This window comes from Prionailurus bengalensis, chromosome C1 (genome assembly GCF_016509475.1).
Source record: "Prionailurus bengalensis isolate Pbe53 chromosome C1, Fcat_Pben_1.1_paternal_pri, whole genome shotgun sequence".
Taxonomy (NCBI): Eukaryota; Metazoa; Chordata; class Mammalia; order Carnivora; family Felidae; genus Prionailurus; species Prionailurus bengalensis.
The window spans coordinates 144231911-144242935 of NC_057345.1; positions in this window are offsets into that span (position 1 = coordinate 144231911).

Sequence of the window (11025 nt, forward strand, 5' to 3'; positions counted from 1 at the left end):
CACGGACCGCGAGATCGTGACCTGGCTGAAGTCGGACGCTTAACCGACTGCGCCACCCAGGCGCCCCTTGGACTGGGACCTTCTGCCATGACTAGAGAAGAAGTTAATTCTCCTACTCATCAGCAGTCTGATGAAAAGATTGAAGAGTTTGAGGTAGAAACTATTGACTAAAATAATTATCCTTTCATCCTCAATCAATTTGAAGTCGACTTCAAAGAGCTAGTAATAGCTTTGGATCTCAGTGTGCAGAAAAAGGTGAACACATCTGAGAACTGCCACCAGTGAGAATTTGATATTAAGATTGCTTTTGACAACTCAATATGGGAAAGAGATAACAATTGAAATGACAGGCTAATGGGAACCTACAACCTACCTGGAGGTATAAAGTTATCTTTTCTCTTAGTTTTTTCTAAGATGTAGGTCAGACATCGGAAGCTATTTCTATACTATCTTTTGGCTATAATTTGTTTGGCAATGAATATAACTGGCATGGTAAAAACTGCCTTTACCAATGAATTTCAACATTGATCACTAGTAAACATTCTTCTCCTCCTTTACTTCTTCCTCCTTCTTATTGTTGCAAAGCAGTATAGCGTAGAAGTTAAGAATTGGACTTACAGTTGGACAGACCTGAGTTTAAATCTAATTTCAGACAAATACAAACTATGTGACTTTTGGCAAACTGTTTCTTTGAGCCTTAGTTTCTTTATCTACGAAGTATGGACGATAATACCTACCTCATGGGGTGGTCGTGGCAGTTAAATGAAATAACCTGTGTAAAATGCTAAGCAGAATGCTTCATAGTGAGTACTTCAGGATAAGAAAGCTGTTACTGTTTAATATTTCCAAAAAGCTGTTCAAATGCTATCTTAAACCTCTATAAAAAATGAAGTGGTCCTTATGCTTTGGACTGTACCTCTGTCATCTTTCTCTGCCTTTACACTTTTGTCTGTTCCACATTCCAAATGAATGTGGAAATTTTTTATAAGCAAGTTACCTTCACTGACTTACTCCTTCTTTCCTGGGTAAAGGTGAAATACAAGATCAAAAAAATCTGTTTATGATCCTGAAATGCAATAAAACAATGCCACTGAGAAGAAATGTGCTTGTAAGGTACACTAGCGTATATTGTCATCAAGCTAACTCATGCTTTCTATTAATTCAAGACCATTTAAGATTCTGATTTGATTTTGGTGATCATACTTGAAGCTTTCATCAAAGTGAAATGTAAGTGACATTTGATTATTGTCAGTATTCCTTCTGATGAACAAAAGGGGGATTAAAAATCTATGTAGATTCAGCAATTGTTCATGATGTGTTCAAGACCATAAACTCTGTAAGGTTGAGAATCATGCTTGTGTCCTCTTGCTTTCCACTGTGTCTTTACTATATATCATCATGCCTAATACTTAGTAGGTACTAAAAAAAGTTGCCTACTTTGTATATAATAATATAAATCATTGGTCTATAATTATGCATTTATAAAAGGAGTTGGTGAAAAATCTAAGGGTAAGATGACATTCAGCAAAGGTTTCTGTCAGATTTAGCTAATAAGCCTCCTTTTTATGTGAACCAATTAAACTTAGGTCATTTCTCTGCCTTAAGGGAACACTGTTCATTCATGATCAATCTGTGTGACCCTTTTCCAAAGGGTATTTTATTTTTAATGAAAAATTGGCCTGTGGTATATTTGAGACTTGTTCATTAACATTTTAGCTGTGTTATCTGAAATGTTGATGTATGGTTAAATTAAGGTTGTGGTTGTAGGGGATAAACTAAAAACTACCAGGATATTACATTATATATAAAGGACAAGGAGATTTAAATTAGTTATAAACCAATTTAAATTGGGTTGCCTTGAAATCCTTAATGATGATTGTGCAAATGACTCAAGGTAAATATATTTTTAAAAAGCTTCAGCATCTATTTAACTTTGTCTAAAATTAATTTCTTTGGGAGGTCTTGTTGAAGTTTTCTATTAAAAATCTAAAAGAATAGTGAAATACTAAGATTTTATAAAAAAGTAATGACATTGATTTTTTTTCTCCTTTAATGAACAGACTAGGACATATAATTTGATGTATATTTCCCTCAAAGTGGTCATTGATTCTAAGAATATAGTCATGTTTAGATTTTGTATTTAGGATTTGCCTATGGCAAAAGGAAAATAGAAGAAAACTATTATTATTTTATGATTATGTTTTACTTTCTAACTTGTTTACTTAATCACTTGGTTGCAAATGATATTTAGGTGATCATAAAAATAAAATCCAATTAAAAATTTTTTTTAACATTTATTTATTTTTGAGACAGAGAGAGACAGAGCATGAACAGGGGAGGGTCAGAGAGAGAGGGAGACACAGAATCTGAAACAGGCTCCAGGCTCTGAGCGGTCAGCGCAGAGCCCTACGCGGGGCTCGAACTCACGGACCGCGAGATCATGACCTGAGCCGAAGTTGGACGCTTAACCGACTGAGCCACCCAGGCGCCCCAAAATCCAATTTTAAAGAATGAGAATTTTCTGTCACTAAGTACATCAAATAAGAGTGGTAGGCTTTGCTTATCCTTACAAAAATTCTAATGTTTTAAGAGATTGCACCATCATTGGGGAAAAAATGTCTAGCCTCTTGAATGACCACAACATAATGAAGGTGAAGAACACTTAAGAGTTACATCCAGTTTTTAATTAAGGTAATTAACCTCTTTATTTTATTTTATTATTTTATTTTATTTTATTTTTTGTTTTATTTTTTTATTTATTTTGAGAAAGAGCATGTGAGCACAAGTGGGGGTGGTGTAGAGAAAGGAGAGAAAGAGAATACCAAGCAGACTCCCTGTTGTCAGCGCAGAGCCTGATGAAGGGCTGGAACTCAAGAGCCATGAGATCATGACCCCATCTGAAACCAAGAGTTGGAGGGTAAACTGGCTGGGCCACCCAGGTGCCCCCAGCCTTATTATTTCAGAGATCTAATAGAGGATCACAGTTCAAGGCTTTAAACACAAGCCTCCTTTATTTATTTAAGTCTTTGTCAATGGTACAACCTTGGGATAAATACATATATCTTGGAAATCAAATGATTACTTACAGATTAATTTCAGAACAAAATAATAATTATGGCTCATATATTTTTGAAACCAGATTTGACTTTCCCTGTCAGTTTTAGAGTGCATATATTGGAGTAGCATCATAAAATGGAATGGCCAGCTAGCTTTATTGTAAACATGAAAGAGAAATGTTATACAGTGATTTACATATGAGATTTATCCATTGAAAGTCTGGAAATGGAGATGTTATTCAGCCTAATAGATATACTATTTCATATTTATTTTGGTGCAATTGAGGCACCAGGGTACACTGGAATTTTCTTCCAAATAGAGTATAATTTCTGGGTGAGATCATCTATTTGTATACTCCCATGCTGATATCTTCCAAATCCAAAAGATAACCAAATAGAAACTTTTGTCTGAATTTCCTATAGGCTCCTCAGACTTACCATGTCATTGTCTAACCTTGTCATGGGCCCCTAACCCTTGGCTTACTAACTTGATTGTCTTCTTTATTTCCTATGCCTATTAATGCTATGGCCAGCCAAGTTTCAAGAGTGGGAAATCATAGTATCTTTCTTAAACCCTCCCTCTTCTCTACCCAGACCTATCCAATTAGTCACTAACTCCAAAACTTTCCTTCAACAGCCATTTGCTCTTCATCCCCCCTGCCCTAGACTTAGTTAACCTCAGACTTGGCCTATAGTCACAGTAGACTTTTTGACTGCTTGAGTCTAGTCAGTTCTTCCCATTGATGACTGAATTCTTTTTTTCTGAGAAACAAGCCTGAGATGTCACTTCTAGCAAAACATACTTTGGCTTCTTTTTTTTTTTTATAGAAGAAAAGTCAATATTCTTTATTTGGTGGACAAAGACCTTTATAACCTGGTCTTAACCTAACACTACTTCATGCACAACACCCTAAATTTCAGTCACACTGCAATTTCTATTCCTCTAGTGTACTGTTCCAGGTCACAGGTCCTCTTCCTTACCCGGGCTGTTCTCCTTTCCAGAGCCTCCATCACCCCCTCCAGTCCCCCAGTGCCTGCTTCTCCTTTAACAAGGACTCCGAGGGTAAACTTTTCCCAGCTTCACCCAAGTGGTTGGTTGCTCCCTTTTCTGTGCTCTTATTGGCCTTACTATATGGTGATACAGTTATCTATTTAACTAGAATTTGTCCACCTATTTTAGTCTTTTTTACTAAGCTGTTGTGTTCATAGTGGGCTGTCATGTATCTTATTGATCTGCATAGCTACAAGGTCAAGAACAGCCAGTGGCACTAAGGATAGATTGATGATCCTTGTTAATTCTTTTTCTTTTTTTCTTCCCCCACTCAACATACACTTATATGGGACTCCGTACGAGCCAGGCATTATTCTAGGTTATTTATACTAACTCATGAAAATTTTACCATAGCACTACCAAATACATAAAATTATGAGCCGTGTTAGAGATGAGGACATTGAAGCACTGAGAGCTTAAATAACTTGCTCAAGATGCACAGTTGGTAAGTGTCTGAGCACAGTATTGAACCCAGGCTTCAGACATGGGGTTCTTAACGACTATACCGTGTCTCAATGTAGGCCCCAACCAGAACTCCAGGCTAATTAGTTTTTGTGAAATCCTTGCTTTTAAGAAAAAAAAGAAAAATATAAGGAAATTGAAGAATTAGAAATTTATTTATAAAAAGGCAGTTTGAGAGTAGGAAACAATTATTTGTCTATTATGACTGGAACATGTCATAATAAATGCATTGTACATAAAAAATGATAAAGATGTCATATTTCTAGAGTTTATTCCTTATACATTTCCTATATATAACAAACTATTTTCCTTGGAATAGTTTTTTCAGAGTCTACCTCCGAGAAAACTCAGCTAAGGCAATGATGTTTATAATTATTACATTGTTTGCAAAATATTGAATAAAAAAGCTTCAAATGTGTTAATATATAAGGAAGAAAGAGTTAAAGCCCATTGGGGAATATTTTTACTGTCCTTTATTATAAACTCACCTCAGAGTCCTGCTCTGGGGCTCTGGCACTTTGCCCAGTGTACTGTTTTAATTCTACTTTAAGCAAGAAGACAAAACAACCTCAACACAAATAAGGAAACTGCCCAGCCTTCCTCTTCACGTGATAGATTCTTTCCAGTATAAGGGAAAATAAATCTTCCCCTCAGATGCCAAATGCAGGACTTAGCAATGAGAAAATTACCTTTAATCTACCTACCAAGGGTTGAAGTGAGTACCACTAGAAAACAATTTATTTGGGCCTCTCAAACTCATCTCTGCATGGATCATGGGGTCTTGAGTGAGATTTGTGTTCTGGTAAAATTTTTCCTATTTGGGATCCTTGGGCATCTGAGGACAAGGTAATGGGGAATGTAACAGTTATTTTTAACATTGTAAAAATCCTAATGGAATTCATATTTTTGCCTTCCCAAATCATTGTCTTAGGATAACCAAAGGGTTAAACATACTTGTTCTCAGTTGGAATCTTACTATCTCATATTTGTTTTAAGCTCTGACCAGAAGTTAGTTTTTATCTTTAAGAAAAATAGAGATTAGTTATTTAATAAAAGTAATTTTGTAAATAACCATCTTGGAAAATTGGAATTAGGGCTGGGGGAGGAGTGGGAGTAAGTGGGTCCTTGGTCAAAAATTTGTATCACCAAGCACACAGCACAGGGCAGAGAGAAAGCTGCCTGTTAGTGTGAGTGAAGCCAAAAATAATATACCTGGGAAAAATAATTCAGACTCTAGTTTATTGCCTGATATGATAGTGTGTATTGTGATGACAAAAGGAATCTTGGAGCCACATAGAACATTTCAGTTCAATCCTACATATGAAAACTGAGTGCCTGTTAGTTTTGGTGCTGCTTTAGCTAGAAAGACCAGCAAAATACTGGGCCCCCTTAGGAGGAGGGAAGCATGAGGGCATGTTGGACACAAGCCCAGTGCATCTGGTCTTGGAAGAGATTCATTTGGGCTGCTTGCCTCCAGGAAGACCTCACAAACCTGTAGGATGCTGGATCTACCTGACACTTGTAGATTTACTGTCACACACTGTAACCAGATAGTATGCAACTAATTTAAAATATGATTTTTCCTTTTTTCTGATTTCAAAAACAATTACTCTGTCGAAGTTGAAAACAAAACAAAAACCAAACTCAGATAAGGAAGAAACTAATGCTTCCATCCAGTGAGTGTTAGAAAAAGAAAAAAAAAAGAAGTCATTTGTAATGTTACCTCATTTTCTTAACCATGATTTCATTTTGGTCAGTGTTAGTCCATTCTTTCACCCTATAATATATTATTGGTTTTATGTATTTGTAATCATGGCATGCATGTAGTTTTGTACCTTAATTTTTATTTCACATTAAATGCAATTTTCCAAATTACGACATAGTCTTCGTTACATGCCAGTGGGGTATTTCACTCAGTAGATAAAAAATTTCTTCTACTGTTAGATATTTATTGTTTCTATTTTATTAATGCTGTCATGAAGAGTTTTATGTTTATAATTTATTTGAATATTTTAAATCATTTCCTTAAGTTATAGTTCCTCCAGAATATGAAGTACAGACTATATTTGTTGTTCAGTGTTGTATCCCCAGTGCTAAGCTCAATGTCTGGCATATGGTAGGTATTCGATAAATTTTTGTTAAATAAATGATGAATGAAGAGGAATTACTAGATTAAATAGCATGAATACATTTTTATATCATTTTTAGTTCTAATAGTATAATATTAAACTGGCTAGATGCTTTTGCAAATGTTACTCTATTTAATTATAAGAAAAACTTAGTGAGATAGCTGAAGAATCAGATGCTGAGGGACTGAACTACAGTCATATGGCTGGTGTGGAGCCAGTATTCAGACTTAGGTCCTTTGATGCTAACCTCAGTATCTATTCATTTTGCCACACTGTCCTTCACCTACATTTTCTCACCAAGAAAATCAAGGAGAAAAAGCCTGTAGGCTTTAACTGTTGTTTGTCTAACAACAGCGGGAAGGTCTAGCTGGTTGGCTTGAGCAGAGTTTGCCAAAATGTGGGCTGTGCACCACTCCCATAGAATGTACCTGCAGTGCTTTGTCAAAGTGGCGGATCCCTATACCTTTCCCAATACCTAAAGAATCAAAATTCCCAAGGGATGGGACGTTCCTGTGTTGTCGGAATCTGCATCTTTATCGAGTACCCTGTTGTGTGTTGTGATCCCCTAAAATGATGTGTTGAAATCCAAACTCCTGGTACCTGTGAATGTGACCTTATTTGGAAATAAGGTCTTTGCAAATGTAATCGAGTTAAGACAGGTGAGGTCCTATTGGTTTAGGATAGGACTTAATTCCATTATAGGTATCCTTATAAGATGAGGCTCTGGATACAGAGGAGACACAGACAGGAAAATGCTGTGTTAAGACACAGAAAAGAGAGGGTCAAGACCTCTGAACACAGAGGCAGAGATTGGAGAGATACATCTATAAGCCAAAAAATGCCAAGCATTACTGGTAACCACCAGAAGCAGGGAAGAGGCAAGGAAGGATTTTCTGCCACAATGGAGGGAATATGGCTCTTTCAGCCCCTTGATTGCAGACTTCTAGCCTGCAGAACTGTAAGAGAATAAATCTCTGTGTGAAGCAGCTTGGTTTGTGATATTTTATTGTAGCAGCCCTAGGAAACTAATACACATCCCTAGAAACGTTTTCTGCATCTAGTTTGAGAGTCTCTAGTTAGACTTGACTGATTTTAAGTCCTAAATTGATTATTAACTAAAAATAGCACTTTCAAACCTGAAGTGATCAAATAAAGGGCAAGATAAATGTGTTATATCATCAAAGGAAGTAAGGACTAATAAACACGGTACGTTTGGAGTAATGAACAAAGTTCTATTTTGGCACATCTAGAATTACCAAATCTCAATGTGCATGTTTCAAACTGGAAAAGAAGCATTTGTATTTGAGATCTTTAGATCCAAAGCTTGATGTCTTTAGTATTGCTTACCCATCTTTTAAAGGCCCAAGTACAGAGCTTCCACTTTAACGAATTATCGATTAAACTTAACTAAGAAATAGCTCTTCCGTAACTTTTCCAGAAAAAATCCTTTTTTTAAAGTTTATTTATTTTGAGAGAGAGCACGAGTCAGGGAGGGGCAGAGAAAGAGGAATAGAGAGAATTTCAAGCAGGCTCCACACTGTCAGTGCAGCGCCTGACACAGGATTCGAACCCACTAACTGTGAGATCATGACCTGAGCAGAAACCAAGCATTGGACATTTAATGGATTGATCCACCCAGGGGCCCCTCCAAAAATACCATTTTTCAAGTGTTGTAGGTAGGTTTAAAATAGTTTCCAATGACCTCCACCTCCTGATATTCACGTTTTCCATGATGCTCTCCCCTTGATGTGGTCTGCATCTACACCTGCTAATTTGCTTTTAACAGATAGAGTACGGTAAGTGTGGTTCCACACCACTTCTGAGATTAGGCTACCAAAGACTGTCTTGGCCACACTCTCTCTGGCTCTTGTTTGCTTGTTCTAGTAGAAAAAGCTGCAATTTGTAAGTATATCTCATAAAGACAGATGACTTTCTTCTTTCTAAAGATCTCAAGTATAAATGCTTGTGATGCTTCCTTAAGGGGAGGCCCACAGCAAGGAACTGAGGGCAGCCAACAGCCGGCAACGAATTGAGGCTGTCAGTCCAACAAACTGCAAAGTACCAAATCCTGTCAACAGCCACACATATGAATTTGGAAGTGTGTCCTTTTCTGTTTGACCCTGGAGATGGTTGTAGCCCAGCTAAAACCTTCATTGTAGTCTTAATGAGGCCCTGAGTCATAGGATCCAGTTAAGCTGTTCATGGACTTCTGACCCACAGAAACTGTGAGATAATAAATGTCGTTTTATGCCACTAAGTTTTGGGATAATGTCTTAGCCAGTTACGCAACAATAGATAGCAAATACAAAAGCTTTAAAATACCTGAGTCTTCTTTTTGTCTTCATTGGGATTATTTACAGAGATATTATACCTATCTCTAACATTAGCTTGCTTGGTTTTAAATGTGAGGTATTTTATGAATCTCTGCTTAGTAATTAAGGAAAACAAATATACTGAGTTTTGCTTCTTGCTTGCCTTTGAACCCAGTAGTTTTTTTAATTTTTTTTTTAATTTTTATGGTCACTTGGATGTCATACTGTCCAATCCCTGCACTTCTCAAAATATAGAGCCACCATTAGTTTGACCAAGTATAGTTCCCAGATTTAGCAGATAAAAATACAGGATTGGTTAAATTTGAATTTCAGAAAACCAGTGAATCATTTACTTTTCAGGGATCATATGGTTAAGTATTTTATTTTAAACTTTTTAATTTTAATGCCAGCATAATTAACACAGTATTACATTAGTTTCAGGTGTACAATATAGCATTTCAACAATTCTATAAATTACTCAGTGCTTTACATGTTGCATGTACCTTTTTTTTTTTTTTTAATTGGTCCATGTGCTCTTAATCCCCTTGGTTTATTTTACCCATCCCTCCCCCACCTACCCTCTGGGAACCATCCGTTCTCTATAGTTAAAAGTCTGTTTCTTGGTATCTCTCTTTTTCCTTTGCTCCTTTTTTTTTGTTTCTTAAATTCCACATATGAGTGAACTCATATGATATTTGTCATTCTCTGACGGACTTATTTTGTTGAACATTATACTCTCTACCTCCATCCATGTTGCAAATGGCAATATTTCATTCTTTTTATGGCTGAATAATATTCCATTTTGTTTGTATATATATTATACATATAATATATATAATTTGATTAATTAAAAAAATGTTTTAATATTTATTTATTTTTGAGAGAGAGAAACAGAGCGTGAGTGGGGAAGGGGAAGAGAGAGAGGGAGACACAGAATCCAAAGCAGACTCCAGACTCTGAGTTCTCAGCGCAGAGTCTGACACAGGGCTTGAACCCATGAACCGTGAGATCATAACCTGAACTGAAGTCAGACACTCAATGGACTGAGCCACCCAGGCACCCCTAATTTGACTATCTTAAAAATACTGCAATAAACATAGAGGTGCCTGTATCCCTTTGAATTAGTGTTTTTGTATTTTAGGGGTAAATACTCAGTAGTGTCTATTTTTGTGCCAATACCACACTGTTTTGATTACTACAGCTTTGTAATACAACTTGAAGTCTGGAATTGTGATACTTCCAGTTTTGTTTTTCTTTTTCAGAATTGCTTTGGCCATTTGGGGTCTTTTGTAGTTCCATACAAACTTTAGGATAACAATGTTCTAGGTCTGTGAAAATGCTGTTGGTGTTTTGATAGGGGGTGCATTAAATCTGTAGATTGCTTTGAGTAGTAGGGACATTTTAACAGTATTTTTTCTTCCAATCCATGAGCATGGAATGTCTGCATTTCTTTGTGTCATCTTCAATTTCTTTTATCAGTGCTTTGTACTTTTCAGAGTACAGGTCTTTTTTCTTCTTGGTTAAGTTCATTCCTAGGTATTTTATTATTTTTGGTGCAGTTGAAATTGGGATTGCTTTCTTGATTTCTTTCTCTGCTGCATTATTAGTATACAAAAATGCAACAGATTTCTGTACATTGATTTTTGTATCCTGTGAATTTAGTGAGTTCATTGATCAGTCCTAGTATATATATATTTTTTGGTAGATTCTTAAGAGTTTTCTATATATAGTATTATGTCATATGCAGATAGTGTAAGTTTTATTTCTTCCTTACCAATTTGGATGACTTTTATCTTCATTATCTGATTGCTGTGGCTAGGACTATGTTGAATAAAAGTGGTGAGAGTGGACATCATTGTCTTCTTCCTGATTTAGGGGAAAACTCCTATTTTTTCTCCAATGATTATGATGTTTGCTATGGGTTTTTCATATATGACCTTTATTATGTTGAGATATGTTCTCTCCAAACCTACTTTTTTGAGTATTTTCATCATGAATGGATGTTGGACTTTGTG